This window comes from Ailuropoda melanoleuca, chromosome 6 (genome assembly GCF_002007445.2).
Source record: "Ailuropoda melanoleuca isolate Jingjing chromosome 6, ASM200744v2, whole genome shotgun sequence".
Lineage (NCBI taxonomy): Eukaryota > Metazoa > Chordata > Mammalia > Carnivora > Ursidae > Ailuropoda > Ailuropoda melanoleuca.
This window is the reverse complement of record NC_048223.1, coordinates 118,360,007-118,366,006: the sequence shown is the minus strand read 5'-3', so window position 1 is coordinate 118,366,006 and position 6,000 is coordinate 118,360,007.

Sequence of the window (6,000 nt, the reverse complement as noted above, 5' to 3'; positions counted from 1 at the left end):
TGGGGACACTGTGGGTTGTCTGAACTTGGTGTATGTGAGGGCCTAGTGGCATCTAGTGAGTGGAGGCCAGGGAGGCTGCGGAACATTGTACAAGGCATGGGACGGGACCTTCCCCACAACCGAGAATGAGCTGGCACAAAGTGACAACAGCACTGAGGTTAAGTAATCTCGGCTTAATCCGACCAAAAATTGAGCTGACTGGAAACTAGGCTTCAGTCTTTGTGAGGGTTCTTCTATTGTCAACTCCTTCTCGTGGGAAGTCCCAGCTGGGAGCCTGAGAGGTTTACTTAGGCTCCTCCTCCTTTTGGCCATGAACTCCAATTTTTGTCTCTTTAGCATAAAACATTGGAAGCGTCTCTGCCTCTTGAGAATGGGCAAATGCCTCAAAGCTGATCTCCGTGCCAACCCTTCTCTCCAGGATCTTGGCCCTCAAATCCTGACCCCCTTGGTAGCTCACTTGCAAACACAGCTTAGTATACGTGTGGTCCAACTTTTCTGGCTGTTCTCGATAGGAGGGTGAACTGCCGATCTGTCTCACTGGTATTACCTCTCTCCACAGAAAGAAGTTGCCTCTCACTCTTTTCTTGCATCTTTCAAATGCAGGCTTTAGACTTTACCATCACGTTCCGCCTCTTCTCTGCCCATATTTTGCTCGTTCTGCGTAGAAGGAGGCAGCTCTGGTTCCAAGAGGGGGAATGATGATGGGTGCTCTGATTTCCCATGATTACAGCCACCAACAAGGGCTATGGGAGACAAGGGGGTGGTGGTGGTGTGGGGGTGGGTATGTTTTTCTCACAAGTTAGCTAAGAAACAAACATGCCTCATTGTTGGGGTTTTCATTCTTATACAAGGGTAAAATAGTCCAGTCTCATACAAGGAAATCCAATTTTTTCCTGTCAACATTATTTTGATCCCGCTTCTTATGAAAGAATAAACCTGGCATTAAAGTGTTTGAGAACATTTGCCTTTTCCCCTGCACTCTGGCTTACGTTGCTAGAAAACCAACCAAAATGTGACTGGGCCATATCTCAGATGAGTGTCATCAGTTTCTATTACTAGACTGGAATGTTAATCAGATTGCTAATTCGATTATTTCTGGTTCACAAATCTCCCCAATTTTAGAAAATGGGGGTGTTTCATTCATCCATAACACAGAAGAGTGAATGGATATGCACCTGTGTTCGAATCTTTAGACCCACACCACATCCCTGTACTTGCATCTCTTACTTGGTTTTCAAATAAGACCCTAATCTCTGTTGGCGTATCATTTGTATTATAAGAAATAATTTAAAAAAAAAACAATTAAGGGGGTAATTCATTCCAAACGGAGCCGCAATCATAGGAATGACTTCCAGAGAAAGCGGTAAAGGATTCCTTTAGGCTGGGGTAAAAATGGAAGGCACAGTCATCAGTTGCCCCCTACTGGTCAAGAGGGGCTTCCTCGTCTCTGATTTTAATAATTTGTGTGGTTGAATTCTATGTAAGAATCACAGAACTGAGGCAGAGTGTCATGAGTCGGAGGGGATGGGGCTCTCTGAAACACAGAGTGAGTTACTGGGGGTGCTGCAATGAAGAGCCAGGATCTGAGGACCCCAGGGACCAATTTAATAGCCACAGTTCTCTGAGGCCAGAGGCCACACCAGCGTTAACCAGTACTCTAAATTAATCCCCCACGCCTACCCCCAGGGTGATTTCACCCCCTTTAAATAGCTTTGGTAAAGCCTTAGCGCTAAAGAAAGACTTTGAGTTTGGCATTCCAATGTATCAGAAAAAAATCACATTTACCCAAAATCAATCATTTCAGCCACACATTTTGTACTAATTAATAAGTTATTCTTGGGACCCATTTCCTCCCTTCCAACCTACCCCCTCCTCTCTCTCTCTCCCTTTCTCTCTTTTGTGCCATTCTAAGAAAATGTATCCTTAAAACTGTTCATGAAATAATTACAAAATGTCACTTTATTTTTAAAGTATGTGTTTTCTGATATCTTGATCATTAGGGTGCAATGTAGTGAAAAAATCAAAATGGAAGGGTTAACCATATTTTTAATATTTTTAAATCCTAAGCGTTCAAAAATGTATTTAGGATAATGATCTTTTTTGCTTGAAAGGACTTTATGACCTAAAAATTTGTCAAAATTACCTCCAAAAATGTTAATGTAACTGGACACCTGTTGGGAGAAGTTTCTAAATCATGCCAGCTGCTTCTATGTCAGAGTCACCTTAGAACTTTTTTTTTTTTTTTTTACCCAGAGTCACCTTAGAACTTTCATTATTCAGGTAAAAAATCTTTGTGTGGATTCTTTTAATTATGAAAATGTAGGGCAAGTAGGCCCTCGTTGCCCTGAGTGGAAAGTGGTATAAAGCTTTCTCAAAGAGTGGAGGAAGTCTGCCCCCAATCCCTGCTCCCCCCCACCCTTAATACCTCTTGACGAGCAAATCTGGTTGCCAGGGAGAAAGAGTGGAAAAGTGTCTAATAGTCAAGGAGCCTTCTGGAGGCAAAATCTCCAGATCGCAGGCAGCCCTTTCTAAGATTCAAAGATAGGAAAAGCTGTTGGGAGAGATGCAGGGTCACTGACAGAAAGGGATACGGAAGCTCTGAGGGAAACTCCGTGAGAGAGATCAGAAATGGGAGAGCAGGGGTTTGGGGGTGTGAGGGTGGGAGGTGTGAGGGAGCTTAGCGAGGGTTCACGAGATGACATACTTGGAGGCCCAGACACCCACAGGTAAAAATTGGTTGACAGTATTTGGCTGTGTTCTGTTAAAGCTAAGACTCTTGCTCAGGTGAAGGTATTTGAAAAAGTCTTGTTATGGTGACAAGAACCCCTCAGCATCACACCTCGAGGGAATCCAAAGGGTCGAAGAGCAGCCCAGTGGAGCATTTCTCAGGGCCCCTCCTGGTTTTGCCTCTTGACAAATGCCACAGATCCACAGACTCCTCCGTTAGCAGAATGTCTTTTGCACCTCGTTGTATTACCCCTCCGAGCAGCCACATTCTTTATGGTAGGTAAACTGTGTATCGGCTTATACGAACAGGTATGTGAGTCTGCAATTCAGTGAATTCGAAAGGTCCATATCCATTGCTCCTGGGCCTCAAGCCGGAGAAGCAGGAGCTTTTCCTACTGCCCATGTGGTTGCCGCCATCCTGAGACTTAAAGAGGATCCCGCGCCCGTTCCTGCACAGGGTGTGGTTGAGGCAGGACCTCTGGTCTACCTGCTGGGTGTATCCGTGTGATCCAAGAAATCTTTGAACTCAGAGCCTGGAATGTGGCCCTCGGGGGAGGCCTTAGGGATCTAGGCCAGGTCTCCGCAAAAGGAGCAAGGGTCTACCCAGCAAGAAAGGGCCCCCTTGCAACAGCAACACTGAGCGTGCCTGGGAAGCACTCACTAGCTGGTGGACAGATCACACCTCCCGTTCTCTCTGCCTGTGCCTGCAGCAAGACTGACCCCCACCGACCTGCGTGAGCGCACCCCTGAGGTTCTCGGACAACTCCAGGAGCAAGGGAGAGGCCTGACAACGAAGGCACTGGACTTCCTGCTCCTAGGAACTCCTGCAGGTGCTCAAGCAACTAACTGGGAAAATTCGACCTGACTCCTGTAGCGTGAAGTGTTGGCTGAAGCAGATCAAGCTAATTACAAGGGGTAACTAAGTTGCCTCATTTCAAGACCCAAGACAAGCGGTACCTGGTTCCTTTTCTGCCCGCTGCCTTCTTCATGCACGGGCCCTGGTAGGAAGCTGGTCTTGTCCTCAAGTGCTCTGCCTTCAGGAAATCCTGTCATGCAGACCTCTTCTCTTCCCCAGAGACGCTGCTGAACGGCCGGGCATTCGGTAGGCTGGGGGTCGGCTTCGTCTCTCTGGGCCTCGCCGATCTGACCGGGGGTGAGCGCCTGACCCGCCGCAGGCAGCCCGGGAGCTCGTCGCTGAACTCTATCAGCTGGTGCTCCGCGTTGAGCTGCCAGTCACATCTGTGCGCTTAAACATTTTAACTATTCAGTTAAATTTAACTATTCAGAGAGTGAAATGTGGAGAAATTCGAACCTTCCCACACCACTGGTGGGCACGTAAAATGGGGTAGCCACTCTGGAAAACAGGCTGGCAGTGCCTCAAAAAGTTAAACTCTGAGTCGCCGTGGGACCCGGCATTCCACTCCTGGGGACATGCCGAGCGAAACAAAAAACATATGTCCACACAAAAACGTGTACGGGAGTGTTCACGGCAGCATCATTTATCGTCGTGTGAAGTGGAAATGACCCAAATGTCCAACAACTGATGAGTGGAGAGAGAAACTGTGGTCTAGCCACACCATGGAGGCTTTTCGGCAATAAAAAGAAGGAAAGCATGGACGCAGCATGGACGCCTGCCTCCACAGGGGTGAACCTGGAAAACGTGACGCCAAGTGAAGGAAGCCAGTCACAAAGACCACGTATTCTGTGATCCCATTAGACGAAATGACCGGGACAGGCAAAGCCATAGAGACGAAAAGTACATTAATGGTTGCCAGGGACTGGGGTGTGGGGAGGGTTAGGGGAAACCAGGGAGTAAATATGAGCAAGGGGTTTTCTTGTTGGGATGATGAAAAGGCTCTAGAGCTGATGGTGATGATGGTTGTACCACTCTGTGAATATACTAAAAACATTAAGTCGTATACTTTTTTTTAAAAAGATTTTATTTATTTATTCGACAGAGGTAGAGACAGCCAGCGAGAGAGGGAACACAAGCAAGGGGAGTGGGAGAGGAAGAAGCAGGCCTCATAGTGGAAGAGCCTGACGTGGGGCTCGATCCCATAACGCCGGGATCACGCCCTGAGCCGAAGGCAGACGCTTAACCGCTGTGCCACCCAGGCGCCCCAAGTCGTATACTTTAAATGGGTGAATTGTGTGGTATGGGAATTATATCTCAATAAGGCTGACATTAAAAACACAAAAGAAGAAGATATGTAGAGGATGAATCTGTGAGCAGTGGGAGAGGAAGCTAAAAGGTTCAGATATAAGGAGAAGCCGTGTGGCCGTGGAGAGCCCATGTAGGTTCAAGTTCGGAGTATATGGAAGCTGTGTCCCAGGGGAGGGATTGAAGGGGAAGTGGGGGAGAGGAAGGCCTTCTAAAGCTAGATGATGTCCCTGCTACCAATGCAGTTGCCACCATCTCTGAAGACTCTTCTATGACTTTCCAGAACTCTCTGCCTCACACAGCTAGAAGCTGAGAAAAGCACATCCACGTCCCAAGAAATCAGCTCCAACAGAGCCTGCGAACTCGAGAGTTAACTCCACTCTTCATATTATTCCCACGCTGGGCTGGTCATTGGAAGCTAAGCGGTTTCAAGAATCTGTCGCTCACAGAGGGCCGCATTCCTGGAGCTAGCCCACTGCGAATTGCCACATGACTGATGCCTACCCTAGTCGTTTTTGCTGGAAGCTTGTCTAATCTGTCCCACCCTTCCTGTATCCGGGAAAGACTGGCAGGAAGGCAGGCCTGTAGGGCTTGGTGCGGCTGAGCACGGACACCAAGGCTCTGGGTCAGGAGCTGGCCCTCACATGGGCTATGTCCGGCTCAACACCCCACCGCCTAGGATTGAATTTGCTTACATTTTATTTAGAGCTGTATAAAGGGGCATCTTTTCTATGTCCCGGTTTTGGGGTTGGACTGTCCCCCTCAATCCTGACCACGTACACAGCGTTGAGGGGCGCCGAGGGGTGATTGCCACGTTAGGTGACTGCCAGGAGCATTGACAGCCAGGGTGCCTCTCACAGCCCTGGTGTCTATATTCCTTCGTGTTTGCCCGTCGTTAAGTTCCAGCTCCCGGAAGCCATGCTGCTTCCTGGTCTCCCTTTGCTGAGGCCATTCTCCTGGAAGGCCCATCTCTGGAATGGCCAGTGGTTACCAACCTGAGTTCTCCCCTGACAGCATCACATCCTGATTCCAGTGTCCTAATCATTGGTGGGGAGAGAACAGAGCACTTCAGGGACTGCTGGCAGTTTAGTTCAATGGCAGACCCTGGGCCA